This window comes from Primulina huaijiensis, chromosome 7 (assembly GCF_012295235.1).
Source record: "Primulina huaijiensis isolate GDHJ02 chromosome 7, ASM1229523v2, whole genome shotgun sequence".
NCBI lineage: Eukaryota > Viridiplantae > Streptophyta > Magnoliopsida > Lamiales > Gesneriaceae > Primulina > Primulina huaijiensis.
In genome coordinates, this window is record NC_133312.1 from 15067132 (window position 1) to 15093593 (window position 26462).

A 26462-nucleotide genomic window follows, 5' to 3' on the forward strand; every position below is an offset into this window, starting at 1 on the left:
TCCAAATTTGAAAAGTCACACATATATATTCGTGTCGCCTTTCTTCAGTTCATTTAATTCAAGTTCTAAACTCTCAAGCACTCAAAACTTAGAGCAATCTTTTTCACAGAAAAATCTACGTAAATGGCAAGCCAAATCACAGCCTTCATTCTTAATGCTATGGAAATCGATTTTGACTATGTCCTATCTGTGTCAGATGAATCCATTCGCAGCGTATTTCTGAAGATAGGAGCTGCAGGTCTGAAGAAATAATTGGAAATGGCAACCCAAGTCATTTACCCAAATCTGATTCAAGAACTTTATGCTAACAGCTCAGTTTCTGATGATGACAAGATCTCCATGACTGTCAACAACTGGAAGATGACTATCGATGAAAATTCTTCAACAATCTTTTCCAACTTCCAACTGAAGTTCTGTCTCATTTATCTGAAGTAACAATAGCTGATATTGAAGAAATGCAAATCCTGCTATATGTTGATGGGAAGAAGATCAAGGTATCTGACCCAAAGAAGGAACTAAAGCTAGAAATCCAGTTGCTGGCTGACATTGTTGTCAAAGGCGTTCTAGCCAAGGCAGGTTCCTTTGCTGCCCTTACTTTGGAAAACTTTCTGTAGACGCCCGTATTTCGTACTTGAAAATTTGCGAAAAAATTTAAAATTTTCTCTTTAAATAAATAAAATGCCTCATTCATAAAATATAATGATGAAAAGATCCAATGTTTAAAGTAGCAGCGGAAGTAAATAATGTTTTCAGAATAACAACTTAAATGATTTGACAAAATAAAACTGAGTTTGGAATAAAAATAGTAAGTGCTGAAAATGAGGTCCTCGGGTTCCTACTACTACCGACCCAAGCTAGCTCACTGGTCCTCGGCCTCATCAGTACCTACATCAATCAAGTCTAGTGAGTTTAAAGACTCAGCATGCATATATCGTGAAATAACAAGTAAGTATATAATAAAATCGCATGCAACTTAAAAATATCGTGTCGTAACGTAAACATGGAAATCGTGTCATGATTAGTTATAAATACGTGCATAACTGAAAATCGTACGTAAAATTTTGCTCGGTAGAGCCCTATCATGAAATAGCATGTAATAATTTTCTGTTGAGACTATGTTCTACGCAAGTGGCCCATGAACTGAACTGAATCGCCTGATCAGACTAAACCACAGTATACTAGGCGGTAGAGATCATTACAGCCCTTGGACTGGATATCCGTACCAATAAATGAACATGAACCGGTTAGTGACCACCGGGTGAGGTAATAATCCCATGATAAGCTACAATCCCATGATAGTGAGGTGGCCACAAGAAATATCGCATAAATCTCAAAAATGAATATTTTATATTTTTATGCATGTAATATAATTAAATAACATAATTAAGCATCCTGTATTAATTTACCAAATGGGTTGGATCGTTTCCAGGCTCGCTGCGATCTAATTCTAAAATGAAAATATGCAAATGAATTAACTTGACCACAACCTCGTAATTGAACCCAAAAAAACGGGACAATTACGCCCAACGAACTTAGTATTCAATCATCGCTTCGTACCAACCCAAACCATCATTTAGCCATGATTAAAATACTCTTAAAATACTGGAAAACATGACCATAGGGCAGTAATACACGAAAATTATGCATGGAGGCCAAAATCATGAAACGCTCTTTCGAGTGTCACTTTGGCACATTGCACCGTAAATTCTCGTACAACCTCTAAACTTAACCAAATCACAAACGGCCAAACACATGACCTTCCTAACTCAATAAGGTACTGTCCAGTCCAAGGCCATAGGCTAAAAGCCAACCAAGAACTCGAAACACACCTCTGAACCGAAGGCAAAGTTGCTGAAAAATTCCAGCGGCAGCAACTGTGCTTGCTTCACTTTGATTACAAGGCTAATGGTCATTGGGGCTTGAACCACCAACCATAGCCTCTTACCAACATCCTAAGGTGTGGTTTGAACCATGGCTAAGGGCCCTAGGCCAGCCACAATCCAAGCAAACACCCAAGACAATCCCAAGCTTCACCCGAGAACACACATGGCACGCGTGGAGGTGTTGCTTGTTTTGCTGTGAAATGAAGGATCTAATGGTTATGAGGTTAACCATGGTCCATGATAGACATGCTAAGGTGTTGTATGAGTCATGGCTAAGGGCTAGAAGCCAACCACAACCCACTTGACACCATAAATTCGAAACTCAACACACAACCAAAACCAGAAAAATGAATACCGATGAGACGCTGTTCTTGTTTTGTTTTTAAAACCGATGGGACCGTGAACAAAGCCATGAAAGGTTATCTTGGTCACATCCTAGACATGCCAAGGAGAGGTTCGAACCATGGCTACAGCCCCTAGGGCAGCCAAGATCAGAACGCTTGCCTTCGACAAGCAAGAACCCGAATTTGAGTCTCGAAATGGCAGCTGCTGAAGTTGCTGTCAAAACGCGCTGCTGGGAGGGGGGGAAGGGAGTGAAACCAATGGACTAACACCTTCCTAGCACACCCTATATCATGTCTATAAGCAGCCTTGAGCCCATGGAAATCAAGCCAAACCCTGAAACAACAAAAGCAATCCAACCCGTGAAGCACAAGTGAGAGCCAAAAATCTGTGCAGAATTTTTCGAAAGTTGCTGTCATCTTTTTGGTTTTTTTCTTCATGATTTATGATCACAACATGGTTTAAAAATATGTATAAGACTTGATTGAAGAGAAAAGAAGGACATATACATGCCTAGAAATCGTTTGAAAAGAAAACGAATTAATACGACGATACGGCGCGGAGGAGACAGAGTTGCTTTGCTTTCTTGTTTTCTCTCTTGTTTTCCCTCTTGCTTCTCACGTTTTTTTGAGAGGTTTTGTAAGGAGTGTGTATCGTATTATCGTAAATCTTATGTTGATTATCGATAATGCATGAAATTATCATGTGATTACGTATATGATGTATATCATGACAATGGAAATGAGATAATATGTGGTGATAATGAAAGATTGTATTAGAAATTGATTTGTGTTTGAAAAGTATGCTGAACCGCAATACAAAAATGACACATGTTACGGTTTTTGGCATAATCATCTGAGTATTAGTCCAAATGGGATGAGATTAATTCCATTGAAAACCTAATACATAGTACTAAAACTTTCATGTTTTGAGTTTTGTCCAAATCCATTTGAAAATATGGGCAAAATCACCCCGAAGTGTATCATGTGCGTTGCAGTTCCTGCAATGACACATTTTAGGAGAATGAGCATAACTCTCGCATACAACTTTCGTGTTGACCACTTTCGCTAATTCGGAACCTAAAATAGCGTTTCGGCCAGAACAAGACGCGCATCCGGGTAGAACTGCGCGCGCGGGCAGAACTACCCGCGCATATGCGCGAGTTCGGTCGCGCATATGAGCAAATATCTCTGTAGCACACGTTATAAAAACGATAAGGATGAGTTTTTGGATATATTTCTTCATTTCCTTTGCTGAAGCTTCGAGGAAGAAAGTGGGAAATCGATTTCTTTTGTACGAAAGCACCTCGAAACGTTGTCTAAACGCGAAACAAATTATATATTCGGAATCCTCGCGTCGAGAGCTTCCTTTTGATGTAATATTCTTTTGGTTTCAGCAGCTCTAAATATGAAAGTGCTGGAATAGCATGTATTTGAAGTTGATTTCAATATATGCGATAGAATAACCGACAAGAAACTCGTATTCGAAGTCGGAATTGAATTATGTTATGATTTCAATTTGATATGAAATTTCAAAGTTTCAAAAGATATTTGAAACTTATATTGTTGATTTTGAATGATGTTATTGAGTGAAATGAATATGTTATTGATGTAGATAGATTATTATACCGAAATCTTCAAGCTACATCAATTGGAAACGAAGAATTGAGGTATGTTGCGATCGGGTAACATACGACAGGTATCTGTATTATATGATATATGTTTGATTGTTTGGTTTGAGATACATGTCTATATGCCTTATTTGTTGAGTTGATGTGGCATACATGACATGCACGTTGAGCTATGATCCTTGGATACCCTAATATGATTTGATTTGATTCTGGGGTTTGTGAACACAATGCTATGTTTGGTATTACATGACCCTTAAAGCATAGTCATTTGTGGCCCTGATGATTGATTGAGATTTGGGATTTGATGGCGCTTTGTCGACGCTATCATACGATTATCCCTGATTGAGGCCAGTGTGCCAGCTCGAACATTGATTTGATAGCGATTCGATTGATTCTGAAATATGCTCAGCGGATGGGCATTTGACCTGATACCTCCACGACATACATGCATTGCATATCATATATTATTGTTTAGATATCTGTGGTATATATTGTGGTTGCTTCAGACTGAGCTTTGCTCACCCCAGATGGGGCTGTTGTTGTCTTTGTATGTGGACAATGACATGTACTCCAGGATATCAGGAGACAGGAGATGGTACTTCTGGAGGAAGTCAAAGTTTGAGTTGAAGTTTCGTGGTCTTTCCCAGTATATATGTTATGTATCTATATACCGGGGTATGTCCCGAGGATATGATTTGTTGTTGTATGAGTTGTTTTGATTATGTGTGGGCATGTTTTATGATGTGAGATGAAATACTATTTTTAGTATTCAAATAGCATATTTTGGGCTCATTGTAAAGAAATTTTAAACTCGTTTTCCGCTGTAATTAATTAACCCTAATCAAATTACATTGTAATAACGATTAGGAGCTAAGGGCCCCACAGGTTTTGCTACTGAATTTCGGTGGAAGTGGTGAGGGAGAGAAGGGTAGGAAATGAAGGGAATGATTGCAAGATAAATGGGATTTGAAATGACCAACCAATCTTTCTATACTAGTGTTTGATAGATAAGGAATGAGGAGTGATTTGATTTGATTAAGGGGTGGCCGATTTTCTCTTTTCAAAATAAAGTAGAAAAGTGCTTAATTAATAATTATTGAAGATTAAGTGTGATGGAATTATCTCCCAAGAAAAATAAGGAAATAAATTAAAGATTGAGAGTTGCCAAATATTTTAAATCCTATCAAAGAGGTGGCCGAAATCTAATATTAAAATGGGGTGGGATATTGCTTAATTCAATAATTATTGGTGATTAAAAATGAATAATCATGACCAAAAAACTTTAAAATGCCTTAAATATTAAAGGAATAATTTTTAATTTAAAATACTAGAAATTATGCATGGTTTATACGTAGTCTGATTTAACGGGTTCTACAGTTTCAAATCATGACCGCTATCATGAAAGGCACAAGATTGAGCTGGTCATCAATCATTTTCACTATTCTGATGAACATGGTTCAATCTTCCAAGCAGTTTAATGGGTTCGCACAGCAGCTCAACTACTTGTTGAAGAGCTCTGGTCTCATCAGTGATTCTGCAGAAAAGATTTCAAAATTCAAGGTGTTCAATGCCAAGAATGTCCAACCAGTCAGAACAAAGATGGACATATCCCCAGCTAAATTTGTAAAAATCAAGACGGAAATCGAAACGATAGCAGCTCTGAAGTCTATGAAGATTGCAAAGGCCAAGGCCATGGCTCACCAACTGACAACCAAGAAGAAACTGGTTGTCACTGACAGTGATTCGGAGAAAACACCATCTCCCAAAATCTTGAAGAAACCCAGGTCTCAGAAGACCAAACCAGCTGTTTCAGAAGTCATTCCAGCTGTCAGAACGATGTCTACTGGAGCTGAGGCACCCAAAGCTGCTGAACCAATTCAGTCAGTTCCAGTTACACAATCAGTTGAAGTACCTCAACTGAAGAAGTCAGTTGATCACCCTTCAAAGATTGTCACCAAATCTGGTGAAAAATTGATGCTTATTGGTCTCTGTGCACCTCCTACCACCGTCATTCGACCAATAGTTCTTCCAATCGCACGACCTATGGACGCGGTGATTCGTGAAAAATTGGATTCAACTACTTCAGGGCTCAGTATCTCTCATGCTCTGACTGATCCAAAAGGCAAGGGCAAATTGAATGAAGAGCCCAGGCCAACAAATTCTGTTCAAACTCATATCCATCTCATCTGCAATGACATTAATGAGTTTGCTGAATCAGAATTAGAGAATATTGATGAATGGGTTAACTTCCGAACTGTATTCTTCGCAAAACGCCTGAAGAAAAAGTAAATTCTGAATAAATATATTGATTTGGATACTATGGTAATGAAGACAATTAAGGCTATTACAATTGCTCAAGCCTTAGAGAGATGAGCTTACTTCTTTGACATCATGCGGATTAAGAAATTGACTGAAGTGACTGCCGAGTTGAAACTGAACTATGATCCAACCAGTCCAACTGCGTATGATGACTGAGCAGTTTTTCAGCAACTGGATTCAGATCTCATCTCACTCCAAATGAAGATCAAATTATGGGAGATGGATTAACAGTTGTACATACCAGTTGAGACTAACAGTCCAAAATCAGCAGAGCGGGTTCACCCAACTGAAGCTCAGTCTGAACCAGTCAAGGAACAAGTTGTGAACAAGGATCTAAGCAAGTGATTGATTCTATTCTTGAGATGATTCAACCATCCACTACTTCTGCACCGTCAAGATCTTCACAGGCTGGACAACCTCTATACACAGATGCTGAGTTGTCATTGGCCAACGTCTACCAAGTGGTCAGATTAGTTGCAACTGACATCCAGCTGAATTTCGAACTTGCTCAACCAGCTGAGGAGGATGCAGATCCAAGTACTTCAGAACAAATAGCCTTGGAGGCTATGTTGAAAAGTATTGAAAATGAAGTTCAGTCAGTTTTCATGACTGAACAACGATCTGATGTTGCTCAATTGAATTCAGGACCAGTACTTTATATGCAAAAGCCAAATGATGCGTCGTCCAATTCAACTACTCCTCAACACCATACTTCAGTTCCTAACCTACAACAGGATGCAGTTGAATATTTCATTGCTTAATTGGAACAACAAACTGAGACTGGATCACAAACCTTAGCAATGGTGACCTTCAGTGAGAAGGACACAGGCAAATAACTGAAGCCTTGTCTCATGAGGTACCAATTGCTACTGATATTATGATCTAAATTATTCAATTAGGTTTGCACAATCTGATATCAATAGTTTCGGAAGTCAAATCTAATCAACTTATGCATACGCTGAGATTTGATTCCATCAAGGAACACACCATGAAGGATTTGAAGAAGATCACCAAGGACATAAACTGATCTGTTCTTTGCTGTTGAAAAACTGAAGAAAGACAGAGTCACTGTACCAGCGTTGTTCCAAACCCAAGATATTCTCATCAAAAGAATCGACTTTGTGCATACAAGCCTATCCATGAGGATGGACATAATGTAAACCCAAATGCTTGATGCAATATCCCAAGTAAGCGCAGAAGTCTGCCATCTTTCTCATTCGGCAGGTGTTGACAAAAATGGGGAAGATGAAGAAAAGCTAAGTCAAGGTCAAGGTGGTCCTTCGAAGAAAAGAACTGAACATCCAACTGATCAAGGACCGGCTGGAAAGAAAGCTAAGAAATGATGCACAGTTCAATCAGTTAGATATTTTAGCAGTTCAGTTGATCATTACTTTTTATGTACGAATCTGTACATTTATATTGAAGACTATTTTATCTACTATTTTTTTATCAGTTATCAAAATCTAAGTTTTGTCAAACACCTAAAAGGAGAAAATTGTTAGAATTAAAGGTTTCGGAGTTTGACAAATAGAGTATCGAAGTGTGCAGAACTGATCAGCTCAACTGAAGTAACTTGAATTGAAGCTATCTAAACTGAATTCATCCGAACTGAATATTAATTAGTTAAACAATCAGATGCAATCGAACTGAACAAAGTAAAACTGAATCTGCAAAGTCAACTCAACTATCAGTTATAACTGAACAGGACGCCCTAAGTCAGTTTAACTGATCAGTCATATAGTCAATTCTACTGATCAGTCAAATATTTGAACTGCTGATCAATTTGACATGTTATTAGTTAGTTCAGCTATCAAGCGACAAATCGTATGCAGCAAACAGCAACTAACAGAAGGAGCGCCCATTAGCAGACCGCAACATTTTACTATTGTCATAATAATGTTGACATATTCAAAAAGGACAAATCAACGGATAAGTATTAATTAATGCATTCAATGTTACCATTGGAAGCAAAGCCTATAAATAGCTGAAAAGTTCAGCAAGAAACAAGTTGTTGACTTCTAGATTTGAGAACATTTGAAAGATTCAGTTATACACGATCAGTTGCAATATTCATATAGAAAATCTCACATTTCATAGGTATATTCATAGCGTTCAGGCTATCTTTTGAGCAAAATTACTAGCGCATTAAATTGATATATTTGATCTTCTTAGATCAATTGTGCTACAAAAGAAAATCAGTTGTGTCTTGATAAGTTGTAAGAAACTAAGAGTTTCAGTTTGGCAGTGTTTAAGTCCAAACTGAAGTGGGTTATTACAACTTCTGTAATCATTCAAATTCTTTTAGTGATAACCTATCTTTGTGATAGAAGGGGTGGCATATGAGCGATTGAAGTCTCTGAATATCCATAACACCTTTTGTGTTTAGCATTTTAATTATTCTTTAAGTATTCAATCTATCAGTTAGTTTATTTTAGCACTACCAGTTAACTGACTGATATCGACAACAAGATTCTGGAATTCAGTTTATCACTAAACTTATTCATCATTTTGAAAAGAGCCAAAAAAATTAAGTGGTTATTCAACCCCCTCCCCCTTTCTTAAAAACTTTGAACGATCCTGACAGATTGAATGAACATTTGCATCATTTTGTCTCTACTAGGAACCAATGAAATATCCTGAAGCAGTGTAATTATCTAAGAGAGCTGAGGTTAGTTTGAAAAGATGTGGTAACCAAGTTCCTACTCAATACCATTAGTCTGGAAGACAACATTTCAATCCATATGGTTCTGCATCACTTCTCCCTAGAGGGAATCAATTTAAGAAATCTGGTTCTAGCTCTTCGAGTTCTGGGAATCATAGTGGAGAACATTATATTAGACCTTTTTTTGATAATTGAGGAGGTAAAGACTACACTAATCAGTGTGTTGGAGTTCAAGAAGTTTGCAATATTTGTGGCAGACCAGATCACTTTGCTAGAGTTTGTCCCAGTCAGACAAGGAAAACTGTTCAAGTCGTCGATGGAGTGCAGGGCAACATAATTTCAGCACCATCTCACTCTTGTTAGCAGTTTAGTAGTCTTTTGGATCAGTTTAGAGGACAGAGTCGTTAATAGCAAAATCATCCACTTGTTCATTTGTTTTCATTGACTGCGGATGAGGCTCAGGCAACTCCAAGCATTGTAACCAACGGTAAACGTACTTTATGTGGACTTATAGAGAGAGTATTGTTTGATACTCGAGAATCTCATTCGTTTTTTTCTCATACATTTTTCGCTTCTCATTATCTATGAACCACTAGCATGAATTCCAATCTACCTGTTGCTACTCCGATGGGAAAAATTATTATAATAGATAATGTGATGTTTAATGCGGTGTTGTTTCATGATGATAATGTGTTCTATCTAAATAAAATAGTCCTACCATGCATGATTTTGATTGTATTGTTGGTATAGACGTTTTGACCGTTAATAAATCTTGGGTTAAACGTGCATGAGTGAGAGTAGTACTGGGATGGGTGACCTTTGAGAAGTTCTCGTGAGTCAAGATGCTGACTTTGCGCCACTTGATCTAGTTGGTTAATTGAGCCGTAAAAGAGAGACACCAGAGCTTAACGAGTAATACTGTCTTTGTTGGGTACAAGGCCAACGGTAGGGAAAGGGTAAGACAGATCTCTAAGGGATATGAGACAGCACCTTGCAATCAATGAAAATCGAACCCGTGACCTTGGCTCTGATACCAATTTTAGGACCAAGTGCTTACCGCTTTACCAAAAGCTATAGCTGGTGGTAATGGTGTAACTCAAATCTTTTAAACCGCACAGCAACTCAAGCACCACGGTTCGATCGCTCTACCAAGCAGGGACAATTATTGCACTCAACACGCACCTTCCTAGACTCATGGGCCTAACAGCCCGATCCATTAGCACCCAAGTAAGTGCACTCTGCGCTGCCACAAGTATAAAGAAATAAAGTTGCGCCTTGGCTAACAGCTATAGCTTTTTGGCCTAGTGGTAAGTGCTTGATCCTAACAATTGGTATCGGAGCGAGATCATGGGTTCAAGTCTCCCAAGAAGCATATTTCTATACTTCTTGGGGGAGGGGGGTTAAGTGTGCATGAGTGACATTAGTACTGGGATGAGTGATCTCCTGGGAAGTTCTCATGCATCAAGATACTGATGTTGCGCCACTTTATCTGTTTGGCTAAGTGAGCCGTAAAAGAGTGACACCAGAGCTTAACGAGTAATAATGTCTCTGCTGAGGACAGGACCGATGGTAGGGAAAGGGTAATACTGATCTCTAAGTGATATGAGACAGAACCAGTAGATAGACACGCACTTCCCCTATAGAACCCGATAAATCAGATTACGTATAAGCCATGCATAATTACTATTATTTAAATTAAAAATGATTTTTTTTACATATGATGGGTTTAAGTCATTTTAAAATTTGTGAAGTCATGATTATTTATTTTAATCGCAGGAGTTTAGTTTTTATCTTTTCGGATAAATACGAGAGGCCGGACTAGAGTTGGAGGATTGAGATAAAATTTATAATAAGAAAATACTCCTAAATTTAATTTAAGCCAAGGAATAATTTATTTTAATGTTAAATAATTTTTTAAGATTTATTAAGTTGATTGGAGTTAAGTTATTACTTAAGTTCTCTCATGTCTAATATTTAATTAAAAGCCTAAATTAAAATGGGTGACCAATTGGGATAAATTAATCTAGGTCTAATTTATTCAAGAAATTATAACCTAACATTTTAATAATTAATTCTATAGACCAAGCCATGCCATGCAAGAAAATTATTACCCTAATTTAATTTACTAACTTACTAAAATACATGATGGAAGTTTAAAACTTTAAGAACTTAAAATACAAGATTTAAAACAATATTTTACCTTACAATTGCTAGTAAATTTCGGCCTCCTTAGATCAATTCATGTATGTTTGGCAACTCTCCATTTTAACTACCCTTCCATAACCCTTCATGGTATATTAATTCTCTCACCTTTAAATCACCTATAATTGATAATTTAAGCATCATTATGCACCTAATCAAACCACTAATCTAGCCTACCAATCCCACAATTTTCGAGCAGCAAGAAGGAAGGAAACAATGCTTGTGTCATTCAAATCCCTCACTTGTAGCTCCTACCTTAATGCATTCCTTGACTCATTTATCACATCTAGTAGACTTCACCTTCATTTCCTAGCACCCATACACCCATTACCTTCGAAAATATCAGAAGAAAAGAGCTGCTAGAATCGTGAACCAACAGCAGAAAAACAAGAAAGAAATACAACTCCGTCTCCGCCGCGTCGTGTTCATCGTATTGCTTTGTTTTATTCAAAACAAATTTCCAGGCATGTATATATTGTTTTTTTTCTCTTCAATCAAGTCCTATATATATTTTTAAACCACTATATGTTCTTGATTCATGAAACAAACGAATTTGACAGCAACATTTCAGAAAAATCTGTACAAGTCTTCTCGGCCTTGTGCTTGTTGCCTCACGGTTGAGCTGTTTTGATTGGCTACAGGGAGTTGTTCGGTTCCAGGCACTCAAGGATGCATCTAGGCATGATTTAGAGTGTGTTAGGGTCATGTTGGTTCATTAGTTCAAGCCCATACACGCAGGATGAAGGTTTGACAGCAAGAAGTCCTAGAACTACAGATTTGGCACACGATTTGCTGTTCGGTTGTCTAAGGTGAAGGTTCGAATCTTGGTTGGCCCAGGCCTATAACCATGGTTAGAACCCTCCCTTAGCATGTCTAGGACGTGACCAAGACAACCTTTCAAGGCTTGGTTCACGGGTACTTTGAAATTTTTATACCACAACACAAGTGCCCCTCGGTTTTTCATTTCTGGTTTGGGTGAGTGAGTTCGGTTTTGGTGTGTTTGGGTGGATTGTGGTTGGCTTCTAGCCCATAACCATGGTTCATACAACACTTCATCAAGTCTAGATCGAGCCCTGGTCGAGTATATGGCCACTAGAACGATACAAGACAGTAAAAACGGATCAACACATCACACTATGTAGAAAGTGATGTTCTCAGGCGAAGCTTTGGATTGTCATAGGTGTTTGCTTGGATTGTGGTTGGCTTTTAGCCCTTAGCCATGGTTCAAGCCACACCTTAAGATGTTGGTAAGAGACTCTGGTTGGTGGTTCAAGCCCCAATGGCCATTGGTCTCGTAAACGAAACATAGCAAGCGCAGTTGCTGCCACTTTTTTTTTTTGACAGCAACTTTGTTTCGGTTCAGAGGTGGTGTTTGAGTTTTTGGTTGGCTTTTAGCCTATGACCTTAGACTGGACAGTACCTCAATGAGTTAGGAAGGTCATGTTTTTTGGCCGTTCATGATTCGGTTAAGTTTAGAGGTCGTACGAGAATTTACGGTGCAATGTGCCAAAGTGACTCTCGAAAGAGCGTTTCAAGATTTTGGCCTCCATTCACTAATTTTCGTGGATTACAATTCTTAGTGTTATTATTTCATCATGTTAGGTGTATTTTAATCATGACTAAACGATGGTTCGATGTTGGTTCGGGTTGGTACGAAGTCATGGTTGGAAAATTAGTTTGTTGGTCGCGTTTGTCTCGTTTTTGGGTCGGATATCAAGTTTCTGCCAATTTGAAATTATTTGCATGTGTCTCATATTAGAATTAGGTCGCAGCAAGCTTGAGAACGATCCAACTCACTCGGTAGAAACATGGTTATAATTATATTACGTGTATAAAATATGAAATATTTATTTTTGAGATATATGCGATATGTCTTGTGGCCACCTCACGCTTATGGGATCTCTACCCGGTGACTTACGACCGGTTTATGTTCATGTATGGGTACGGACATCCAGTCCAAGGGCTGTGGTGATCTATACCGCCCATTATATTGTGGTTTAGTCTAATCATACGTTCATATTATGTTATGGGCCACTTGCGTAGAAACATTATCTCTACTGGAAAAATCTCAGCATGATATTTTATGACAGGGCTCTATCGAGCAAATATTTTACGTAAGATTTTCAGATGTGGACGTAATTATATTTATCCATGACACTATTTTCATCTTGCGCTTTACGATACGATATTTTTCGTTGCATGCGATCTTATGATATATTTACTCGTTATTCACGATATATACATGTTGAGTCTTTAGACTCACTAGACTTGATTGTTTTAGGTACTGATGAGGTCGGGACTGAGGGCGGGGACTAGTGAGCTAGCTTGGGTCAACAGTAGTAGGAACCCAAGGACCTCACATTTCATCATTTACTTTTTATGCTCAAACTCAGTTTTTATTTTGATGAATTATTTTTAAGTTGTGGTTTTGAACACAATATTTACTTCCGCTGTTACTTTTAAGTTAAATCTATTTATCAGTTTATTTTATAAATGATGCACGTTATTTATTTAAAGAGAAAATTTTTTAGTAATTCCGCAAAAATTACGAATACAAAATACGGGCCTCTACATCCCCGGGCTCATGTACCTAATAACCCGACCCATTAGCACCCAAGTAGGTGCACTCTGCGCTAACAAGTATACGAAAATAAAGTTACGTCTTGGCTAACAGCTATAGCTTTTGGCCTAGTGATAAGCACTTGATCCTAACAATAAAGCTTCTGTGGACTGTTATCAAGGAATAGTTTGTTTAGACCTAATTTTGCTCTTAAACGGAATTTCTATGGCCGTGGTTCTCAATCCAAAATTCCCTTGGTCTTTTCTATTGAAATGACTCGTCAACTAGATTCTGATCACAAAAGTTTTCTGGTTTATGCTGTTGATCTGTCAGAAAATGACCAATACATATATGATATTCCTGTTGTTTGTGAATTTCCCGATGTATTTGCGGAAAAATTCTCGGTTTTCCACCGGAGCGAGAAGTCAAGTTTATTATCAAATTGATGCCATGAACTAAACCCATATCTCGAGCACCGTATCGTTTAGCTCATGTTAAGTTGAAATAATTGAAAGAACAATTACAAGAGTTGTTGAGTAAATATTATATCCGTTCGAGTTCTTCACCTTGGGGTACATCTGTTTTATTTGTCAAGAAGAAAGATGGTTCGATGAGGATGTGTATTGACTACTAACAATTCAATAAGTCCATTGTAAAAATAAATATCCACTTCCTAAGACTGATGATTTATTCAATCAATTGCAAGGTACTTCGGTATATTCTAAGATTGATCTTTGTTTCAAATATCATTCAAGTACTAGCTAGAAAAGAAGATGTTCCGAAAATAAATTTTCACACAAGATATGGACATTTTGAATTTCTGGTTATACTTTTTGTTTTGACCAATGCTCCTGTTGTATTCATAGACTTGATGAATTTTGTGTTTAGAAAATTTCTCGATTGATTTTTTGATAGTTTTCATCGAAAATATTCTTGTTTATTCTATGTCTGATGTAGAGCACACTAAGCACCTAAGAATAATTATTCAAATTCTTCAAAAGAAGCAATTGTATGCCAATATGTCCAAGTTTGAAGTTTGGTTAGACATACCTGTCTTTTTAGATCATGTTATCTCTCAACATAGTATTTCTCTTGACCCAAGTAAACTGGTAGTAGTTTTGAACTGGGCAAGACCAACTAATGTGCCAGATATTCGGAGTTTCATGGGTTTGTTTCATTATTATCATAGATTTATTGAAAATTTCTCAATGATTGCCAAATCAATTACTCAATTGACTCAAAAAAAAATCTTAGATTCATTTGGTATGATGAATGCAAGTCAATATTTGTTGAATTGAAGAAAAATTTGACTGTTGCACCACTTCTTACCATTCCAAGTGGTTCAAGAGGATTTGTTGTTCGCACTGATAAATCAAATCAAGGACTCGGTTGTGTTCTAATGTAACATGGTTGAGTTGTAGCATATGGTTCTCGTCAGTTGAAACCGCGTGACTCTAGATATCCTATCCATCATTTGTAACTGATTGCTATTATTTTTGCACCAAAGATTTGGAGGCATTATCTATTTGGCAACAAATTTGTAATTTATTCAGACCATAAAAGTTTGAAGTATCTTTTATCTCAATCAGACCCGAATATCAGACAAAGGCGTTGGGTGGATCTTTTGGAAAATAGTGATTCTGAGATCCAATACCAGCCAAGAAAAGTGAACTTCATTGCTGATGCTTTGAGTCGTAAAATTTCTGATGTTGATTTATCTTCTTTTCACGTTTCTAAGTTGCATGAGGATATTCGCACTTCTGTTTTGGATTTTCAGATTCAAGGAAATGTCATTTGCTTGTTTCATATTTCTATTGAATCAGAGTTATTTCAGATTATCAAATCATCTCAGAAGACCGATGAGCAAATTCAAAAATCTTAGGAGTTTGTGTCTCAAGGACATCAATCTGGATTCACAATTCATTCAGATGATTTTCTTCATTTGAATTGAAGATTTGTTGTTACCGATATTTATGAATTGTGTACAACCATCCTTAAAAAAACTCATTGTACTCGTTATAGCATCCATACTGGAGGTAGGAAAATGTATAATATTCTAAGACCTTGGTTTTGGTGGAAAAACATGAAAAAAGATATGGTTGAGTTTGTATCTCGTTTTATGATATGTCAGCAAGTCAAGGCGGAACATATAAGACCAAGAGGATTGTTTCACAGTCTTGAAGTTCCTCAATAGAACTGGGAGCACATGACTATGGATTTTGTCACACATCTGCAATGTACATCTCGTCACTTCGATGTCATTTGGGTAGTTGTCGATAGATTGTCTAAATCGGATCACTTTATTCTCTATGAAAGAACTTATTCGTACAAGAAGATGACTTGTTTTATATAGACTACAGATTTTCAGTTGCAATAGTCTCTGATCAGGATCTTCGATTCTCTTCAAAATTTTGGACTAGTTTAAAAAATAAATAGGTACAAGACTTGCGATGAATATTGCTTATCATACTCAAACAGATGGTTAGACATAGCGTAAAATTTAGACACTCAAGGATTTGCTTCGAGTCGTAGCTGTGGATTTCAAGGAAAGTTGGCAGAAAACTTTACTATTAGTATAATTTTATATAATAACAGCTTTCAAGTGACTATTGGTATGGCTCCTTTTGAGGCTTTGTATGGCCGAAGATATCGATCACCTCTATGCTGGGATGAGTTTGGTGAATAGAAATTAACTAGACCAGAGATTCTTTAGGAAATACATGACAAAGTTCAGTTAATTCGTCAGCGAATGAAGATGCTCAGGATCATCAGGCGAGTTATGAAAATAAACATTGCCGACCTCTAGAGTTTCAAGTTAGAGATTTTGTGTTTCTAAAAAATTTCACTGTTTAGGGGTGTGTTCATTTTGGTATGAGAGGCAAGTTGTCACCTCGATATGTTGGATCTTATGAGATTGTTGAGTGTATTGGACTTGCGCTTATCGGTTGGATTTGCCACTGTCGTTGTCTGGCATCAAAAATGTGTTTCATGTGTCTATGTTGAGCAAATACGAGTCCAATCCATCTCATGTGATTTAGCTTGATGATGTTGAATTTGATCCCGTTCTATCGTATAATGAGCATCCTATTAGCATTCTGGATCATTAGGAAAAAGTTCTTCATAAAAAGTTATATCACTTGTTCGAGTTCAGTGGTCAAGATATGTGGTAGAAGAATCAACTTAGGGAAAACATAAGAAGATAAGAGCATCTTATTCATATCTGTTCGATTCTTCGTTTTAGAGTGATGTATTCGTATTGTATATAAGATGTATTTGTATAAACATAAATTTTGAGGACGAAATTTGTTTTAAAGGATGGAGAAATGTAAGGTCCTAGAACTAATTATCCGATAATTTGGTATAATTAGAATAATTATTGAGTTGTTAATTATTTATATCAAATAAATTTATGAAATACGTTAAAAATATGTATTTTAAAATATCGAAAATTAAACAATATAAAATACATAGTATAAAGTTTAAATAACCAACAAAGTATAAATAACCAACAAGGACAAAATAAATACAAAACCGTGCTTAATGGGCATGAATTAGTATTTTTAGTTACCGATTTACCTTACATTATACCTACACACACATTTACCATAGAAAAGAGAAAAACCATTCCCCATACACGTTTCCCGTCGAGCCTCTTCCTCACCTCGTCTGCCATCGCATCGTGCCGCCTAGACCGCCAGGGTTGCAGCACCATGAGCCCAGCTACAAGCTCCAACCCTAATACTCTATTTTTGGACCGATTTAGATGAAAACAGGGCAAGGATCAAACATGGTTCAGAGCTTCTTCGCGCGCAACTTCTTCGCGCGCGAATTATTGACTGATTTAGGTGAGTTCTTTCTTCGATTTTCTTGTTTGATTTGTGGGCTTTTGAGAAAGTATTCGAAGCCCTAATATTTCCCCTGCTGTACTTGCGAGTTCCAGCCTTCAAGACGCAATTTCGGTGGCTGTTCCGACTAATCTCCAGTGAGCTAATTAACCGAGACCGCTAGCGACAGGCTAAAGTTCTGATCTTGGTGTTATCAAGTTTGAATTTCCAGTCTTGTTCGATTTTAGTAAGATGCAAAAATCTGAGATTTTAACCGCTCAGAATTAATTCGTTTTCATCAATTTAATTGGGATATATTGACTTATATATTGGTTATAAGTTGTAGGTTCAATCGTTGCGACATGTTTAAGGTACAATTCTTCGACCGAGATTGGTAAAACGAATTAGTTTGTTCGTTTATTGGAGAATTATTGTTAATATGTTGAAGATTGGAGTTTTGGGATTTTATTGGAGGAGATTTCGTGAATAAATCAAATGATTTCAATAGTTGGAAAAACGATCGATTTGTTGGATTATTCGATAATTTTAGTCGATTTTGAGATTTAATTTGTGAAATGAAGAATTATTAGAAATAAATGCGTATCTTTGAAATATTGGGAATAATGAAACGATGTTTTGAAAATTTAAATTGTCAATGTTGAATTTTAGCCAATAAATTCTACTTTAATATTTTTTTGTAAATAAGTTGGATTATTTTAGCTTTGTTAAATAATTGTGATTATAATATTCAACACTGAGAATTTCGGAATATTTGGAGTGAAGTTTTTGAAAACAATTTGCTGAGTTTGAAATTTTGTGAAATAATTCAGCTTGGAGAAATTTTGGAAATATAATTGAATTATTTAAATAATTGTCATTGTTATTGGTTAATTATTCGGCCTTGTGAATATTTAATCATTTTAGGACGAGGATTTTGAAGAAAGATTGATAGACGTTGTTGGGTCGTTTTCAAGACGGTTTAGGTATGTTAGAATTCAGTAAAATACGACGGTAATATATAAATTATGTTTTAAACATATTTATATATTGTTATGGATTGTTAATGTGATTTTGTGAATTGCATTTGTTATTAAATACCTTGTTGATTATATGTTCATTTATTTGATATATAATATTTATGTCATTTAGTTTTGGACATGATATTATGACATACATGTTGAGCCATATCATTTTTGTTAACTGTTGTCCTGTTGTATTGTACTCCTGGCACACGTGTTTATTTTGGAATCAGCGAGCGGATTTCGAGCCTAGTTATCACTAAGACCGAAATTATGATTATCTATTTCTTGATGCAGTTTCTGTTTGATATGATCTTGAAATCTTGGCGTCATACATTGTTTATTATTTTACCATCTTGTTGTATCAATATCAGCTGTATAGAAGTCGAGTCGTGAGTGTTTTATTGGACACAACATGACATACCTCACATACTTAGCAGGGCGGTTTAGCTACATGACGATGTAGCTCCCATGTGTGTTATTGCTCGAGCATTACTCCTATTGTTATCGTACCGTTTATTGGCTCCTATTATCCTGTTGTTATTGATTCATGTTCATGCATGGCATATTTTCATTTCATTATATGTTTATGCATGTTGTTGGACACCATGGTTGGTCATCCGAGTATTTTTGTAGCACCAGGTGGAACATCTGCCAGTGGAGCTCGGGATTGAGATAAAACTACTAAGTTGTCAGTCAAAGTCTCTTTGTTAGTCTATTTTATTAATTTATTGGACACAACATGACATACCTCACATACTTAGCAGGGCGGTTTAGCTACATGACGATGTAGCTCCCATGTGTGTTATTGCTCGAGCATTACTCCTATTGTTATCGTACCGTTTATTGGCTCCTATTATCCTGTTGTTATTGATTCATGTTCATGCATGGCATATTTTCATTTCATTATATGTTTATGCATGTTGTTGGACACCATGGTTGGTCATCCGAGTATTTTTGTAGCACCAGGTGGAACATCTGCCAGTGGAGCTCGGGATTGAGATAAAACTACTAAGTTGTCAGTCAAAGTCTCTTTGTTAGTCTATTTTATTATATCGGAGTCTAGTTAGTTTTATGTCAAAGTTTTTTTTTTTATTGGGGCGATGCCCCGTATATTTGTGTGCTTATTTGAAGTTGTTATGGTATTTTGGATTTAGTTTTGTTGTTGTGAGCCTTGCCGGCTATATTTTGAATTGCTACTTGTGAATTGTTGATTTGTGTCTGGTCGGTACTTGTGTGTGATTGTTTATGAAAACAGCAGCGTCGTCCTTGAGTCATTTATTTTACAATTATTTTAAATTTTTGGTATGTCCTATTTTAGGGGAAGTAATGCCAAAAATTTTCCAATCCCTGAGATTCATTTTTAAATATTTTAAGTCATTTTCCACTGTAGATTTAAATTAAATCAATATTATTTGATAATTTATTGCAATTATTATAACTAGACCTCACAATATCCTCAGTGTGAAGAGCAGAATAGAAGCATCGGTATATTCAAAGATTTACTGAAAAGAAGAAATATTTACCTATAGCTAGCCAGGAGGAGGACCATCTTGTGTAGCATCTTTGTCAAAAGTTTAGGAAAAGAAGAAATGCTAGCTGGAGTGACCTTTTGAACTGCTTTTTGGTCAACAAGATCTCCAGCTTGAGTATCCTTTTCAATTATTTATGCATCATTATTGGGATGATCATCATTTTGAGGACCTATGGGATCAAAACCAGCTTGAGAGTCTTCATCACCTTTGATAGGCAGCTCAAACTCCTGCCTTTTTATTTTTTACTAACATGAAGCATCCATTTCCAGTTGTTGAATGATTGCAGCATCATTTGGCTTAAGGATTGTGCGGATCAAAATTTTATTTTTTCCGCCTGATAATTTCCTTTAGTACACTCTCTTGGAGTTATAGGCCAATGAAATATCTTCATTGCAAAGCTTTAGAGATCAATTCATTTTCTGCACAAAGCAGAATATTCTCTTTTACCTGACTGAATATTTCAATTTCTTCTCTTTGTGGATGGTTTCAAAACAAACAACTATCCGATATTCGACCCATTTATCAAAGTTTGCCAATCTCTCATTGACAATCTCATCCTTCCTTTGTATTGCAATGTTGATAGTGGCCTGAGCATTAGACACCTTGGCTTGCTCAATAAATTTTCTTTTTCCTTTTTCCTGATGATCAATAGATGGCAGCACAGACTGAATGGCTATAACCACTAGTTCCACAATATGACTCCAGCCAGCAAGCTAGAGATTGGAATAGCTGGTATTTGAGCTGGGGCAAGTGGTTATGACACATGCTTGATCTGCTTGATTTACTTTTCTTAGGCTGTTTAGATTTCTCAGTTTGTTTCTTATTTTTTTGTTGACCTAGCCTTTGGAGCAGCGAAAACCTGTGTTAGAGGAATTTTCTCCCTCGCCCCATTATCGGAGTTTGAGTTAGAAGATAACACCAGCTTTCTTTTGGTGTCTTTAGCTGGGGTCTTGGTCTGCCTGGTGGTCTTTTTGGAATCCAAATGCTCTTCTCTCTTTTCTGTCTTGATTGCCAACAACTCAACACCTGTTGGCATGCTCTTCTTCTTGAACATCTCCACAGAAGAAGCGTTCAATAGTTTGATGGGGTGGAGCTTCGGAACATCCACCGGCTGGAATTTGAGCTGTTCAAGCATGAAAAAAATAGGAACATTAAAACTGTGGGATTGAGTGCCTCCCTTCACCATGGCACAAAAATATTTAAAAGAAGGTCTGACCAGCTGAGTTTGATACCAGAGGCAGTGTAATTTATGACCATGAATTTCTCTCTAGTCACATTGTCAAAAGAACCGGCCTTGTCTAGCAATGATTTTTCTATGTACAATGGTTGTAGATTCGATCGGGATATATGAGTTGAAGGGACCGTATGGTACGCTAACCATAACTTACTGGTTCTTGCGTGCACTATCAGTGATACCTAGAAGATCATGGGGTAATGTTACTAGACGTTCTTACCTTGATCCGATGTGTGCAATCAATCTTGAGTTCTAACTTTCTTGATCAAGGGGTTGATGTAAAGAACTGAGCTAATTAGGGTAAGTCGAATAAGGACAGATGTTGTCCTGAATCACATGAAGTTGTAAACCCGTGTCTAACTGTATCTCTTAATCATTGAGGGTCACACAAGTATCGGAATCCATGTTCCCATTGGGATAGTCAAATTCAAATAGTTGGAATTGAATTTGACGACTTTAGTTTGATAGAAATCAAACAAATTGTTTATAAAAAAATTTATCAATAGTTTTCATATGGAATTTAACATGACTGTTAAATCTGACGTCGGAACGAATCAAAACAAAATTTTATTATCATAGATAAATGTAATGATTATACTGAGATAATTCTCCATTTTGCTTCTCATTTTATATCTCGTGTCAATTTAGACTCTACTTTGGAATCGGTTCTCTATTTTTCGTTAAAATGTTGAGATTCAGTCTATTTTAATTCCAAAAATAAATATTTGTCCTTTTTTTGTTCTTTTCCAATTATTATAATTATAAAATTAAAAAATACCAACCCTAGCTTCAGCGCAGGGGAGCTTCAAGCCTGGAAAGGGGCCTGGAAGGGTATATATTTTTCGTTTAGGCCGAAAAATGAGCGGTTCTAGAAATAATCAATCATACATACTATTTTAGACACAATCAATTGCAGATTTGTGTGAAATTGTTATCTTTCTGCATATACCCTGATTTCCTTTTGTTTTGTTTTGTAAAAATAAAGCAGCATGTCGCACAATGAAACAAATGGTGAAGATATACGATTTAACAGAGAAGAGGACGATGATGATGAAGAAGGAGATGGTAGGGGGCTTGATGCATGGGAAAGGGCATATGCAGATGAGAGATCTTGGGAGTTTCTTCAAGAGGATGAATCTGGGCTTCTCCGCCCTATTGACAGCAAAACCCTTCAACATGCTCAATATCGTCGACGTCTTCGCACCGCGACTTCTGTCCGAATTCAGAAAGGCCTGATTCGTTATTTGTACATTGTTCTTGATCTATCTCGGGTATGTAAATTAAACAGTTTTCCATCATGAAAGTGTGGTAAGTGCAAGTAATATCTTCTTGATAGTTTGCTGTAAATACACATTTTATCAGCCAATTGAGGTTGTGGACACTCGGGAAAAAGATCACCCACCCTCTTTTGGTGGTGTAATTGAAATTAACTGTTATGTTGGAGTTTGTCTTTTAATTAGCTAGTCAGAGAGGGAATTGATCACAGAAGAGACTTGTGGATGCAAGATAAAGAATTTCCTTGAATGCGCATGAGTAGTTCCTATGTGTTAATATTTACGAAATGTTGGTTTGCTTATTGAACTTAAATTAATGTGTTTGGCAACATGTATATCTTGCGAGTTTGATCGGCTGTTAGGCCTGCCTTGCACATCTGGTGGCACTGGTTAAAATTTTATTCAAGTGTATCATTTTTAAAACCATATGCAGTTGCCCAAGATTATAGATGCCGACTTCTGTCTTTGTATAAAATATGAATAACATGCAATGGATTTATCTGAGAAAGCAGAGCCCGATGTGGTCATTTTCTGTTGGTATCTTATTCATCTTTTAAAAAATTATTTTTTATTAAACTTTAGACCATTTTAACAGCATTAGTGAGATGAGAAATCTCTTGAAGTATTTCCCTATATACGTGCATATAATTTTTTAGTGGTTCTGTAACAGTAATGATCAAATTGAAATTTGACATGCAGGCTGCGTCAGAGATGGACTATAAACCAAGTCGGATGGTTGTGGTTGCTCGACAAGTGGAGGCTTTCATCAGGGAGTTCTTCGACCAAAATCCTTTAAGTCAAATTGGTTTAGCGACGTTAAAAGATGGAGTTGCACAAAGTCTTACAGATCTTGGTGGAAGTCCTGAGTCCCATATCAAAGTTTTGATGGGTAAGTTGGAATCCTCTGGCGACGCGTCCCTCCAAAATGGTCTTGTTCTTGTACACAGCCTCTTGAATCAAATCCCAACATACGGTCGCCGTGAAGTTCTTATTTTGTATTCTGCTCTTAGCACTTGTGATCCTGGTGATGTAAATGAAGCCATCGAAAAGTGCAAGAGTTCTAAAATCAGGTGCTCAGTTATTGGTCTCTCTGCGGAGCTTTACGTGTGCAAATGTCTTTGCCAAAAAACTGGTGGATCATATTACGTTGCCCTAGATGAGGTGCGTTTCATTTGATAATGAATTAGAACATGCGAGAGTGGCAGTGAAAAGCTAGATTTTCTTAAAAATAATCCTAAAAGCGTTGTTCTTTATGATTGATACGGTAAGGAAAAATCGCACCCTCGAATGTATGGGTAATATTTAACTTCAATGTTATTACTGATTTCTGAATTGCTTCGATGACAGCCTCACTTAAAAGAGTTAATCCTTGAGCATGCACCTCCGCCTCCAGCTATAGCGGAATTTGCGATTCCAAATCTGATCAAGATGGGTTTTCCACAAAGAGCGACAGAAGGTGTGATCTCAATTTGTTCTTTTCATCACCCCATTTGGCAAGATCTTACCATCACCTCTTTCCCATTACGCCATTTAATGATGTATCACCATCAGTGTCAAATGATCCACGCAAATTGCCGAAAAATTGTTTTGGTTGCCAGCAATCTCTTCTGAATCCAGGTAATTACTCTTACCTACTTTCCACTTTAATCTTGTTTGTTACATTTAAAGCTGCTCTAAGTATGATAAATGCACAAATGCTATCAGATGACTGGTTTGTCGAGTTGTCATGTTTTTCTTTTTCAATCTAAGCTCAATCCGTTTTTCTGAGTACCATTTTTCTGTTCCTATCCCAGTGTTAGCAAGGCGATTCCAATGGAGCTTTATATTGCTCTAACTTTTGTACAATAGTTTCTTGAAAGATGCTCATCATTTGGGTTCAAACAAATTTGTACACAGATTCTATAAATATCTGAAAGTGAAGAACTAAGAAATATGTCTTCCCTTGACAAATATTTATGGTTCATGATAACGGAAACCATGATATTCTCTGAATAATGTATCTGAAGTTGCATAGTAATTTGGTTATTTGAAGTTTCTCTGTTGTTTACTTTGTTCTGTGCTTTATGCTTCGTTCATTGAATCCGTACAAGCAGGAAATTTGTCAGCTCCTTGTGTTTCTTGTCCAAAATGCAAGAAACATTTTTGTTTCGAATGTGATGTTTATATTCACGAGAGCCTGCACAATTGTCCGGGTTTTGAGGGCTTCCGGCATTCCAAGTCCATGGATGCTATGCAAGGATGATAGAACTGGAACTGTCATCGCAAGGACTTTCCCACTCGAAGAAGTTATTGTCTCGCATGGTTCTTCTCTTCATTCTTCAGAAAACTGAAAAATCACATGCGGAAGCATCAGAGGCTGGCAGGATTCATTCGTATGCAGGAAGATTGTGTTGTGTTTGGACGTATTTTATAATGCAAGTTAGTGGAGGGGCAGAAGTATAGAGTGTTTCTATCAGTTCTTGAGACTGCAAATTTTGAAATTTTGGTTCATCTCAATGTGAGCATTTGATTATATAAATTCCATACTTTGTGCAATGATTTATGAATGAGAACATCTCAAACGACAGTGTTGAATTTCACACAAGTCATGTCCATGGGCATCCAAAAAATCAAATAAGGTCCAGAGTACTTGGTGGATGGAGTTTTGATACATTTTTGTAAAGGTTAGTTATACTTGAAAATTTGAATAAAATTCTCATTTATCATTCCAAATCGAATTAAGTCGAATATTAAGAAAATTTTATGTTTTGAATTCAACTCGATTAGATATATCCGAGCTTGATTTCACTCGAAACTTAATTTTTTCATATTTTTTGTTCGAATTCGGCTTGAATTAAGGTTCTAGTTCGTTCAAAATATTCAAATAAGTTGACACACATATATATATACTAGTTACTCTGCACAGGCGGTGCGTATGTGTACAATATTTTTTATAATTATCGAGAGACTAAAGTGAAATTTGACAAATTATCAAAAGATCAAAGTGCTATTTGAATTGTTGAAATTAAAAAAAAAAAAAAAGTTAAAAAAAAGTGTTTGTTAAATGTTTAAAAAAAACAAAAAAAAAAAGTGTAATATTGGTATTATGTAAGGGCAAAATTGGGAAACAAAAGTTGGCGTCTATTTTGGCTCTATTAGGGCATTCTTAATATATAGTATAGAAGTATAGATATATATCCAGCTAATATGTGCACAACCAGGATTTACACACGCACACGCGCGCGCGCACACAGATATATAAATGATACCTCACAAACTTGTGAGGTTTACAAAATAGTTTTGGGCTTGTCTACAAGAAAATTTACTCTAAAAGTATTGTAAGATTGTGTTTGAGTTGAAAGATTTCAAATCTATGGATTCCCATATTTAAATATGTTTTGTATTTTTATAGAAGTAACACTATAAACTTCAAATCCATCAGTTGCATGTTTATAAATGTTTCATGTTGATTAAGATAAGTTTCAAATTCATCCAATAATGGAGTCATTTGAAATTCATTATGCTTTGTATAAAAATTAACGTATTAATTTAACATTTCGTTTATTGTTTCATTGTTAACATTAAAATTATAATTGAAATTCATTAATTTCTAATTCATCTATCTAAATTCAACCTGTGTTTGAGTGAACTTTGGTATCAACACTCTGGGCCTAAATCGTAGTCGAAGAATAAATCTATTTGATATGAAACATCTTTCTTATCTTATTACACTATCTTATACCTTTATGAACTCTCTTTTGTTCCTACTTGTTTGTTTTTCCTCGTATATATCCTTTAAGGATGTCAAAATAGTGTATTTATAGACGTCAAAGTCCAACGGTAAATATTTATTGAGATTGCACTGTGCGATTTGTCTTGTTCCATTAATGTTCTTGTACTTATTCATCCTTGCGTCATTATGGCTTTTGACCAAATCTACCATTATTGTTGGATCTCGGCTTTTTCGTGCCCAAAACGCAGAGAAAGTTTTAAAAAATT

General features: G+C 36.4%; 1 pseudogene; it reads left to right on the forward strand.

The window, feature by feature from the left end:
* Positions 1–17185: 17185 nt before the first annotated feature.
* On the forward strand, positions 17186–25019 carry LOC140981711 (general transcription factor IIH subunit 2-like; annotated as a pseudogene).
* Positions 25020–26462: the final 1443 nt, after the last annotated feature.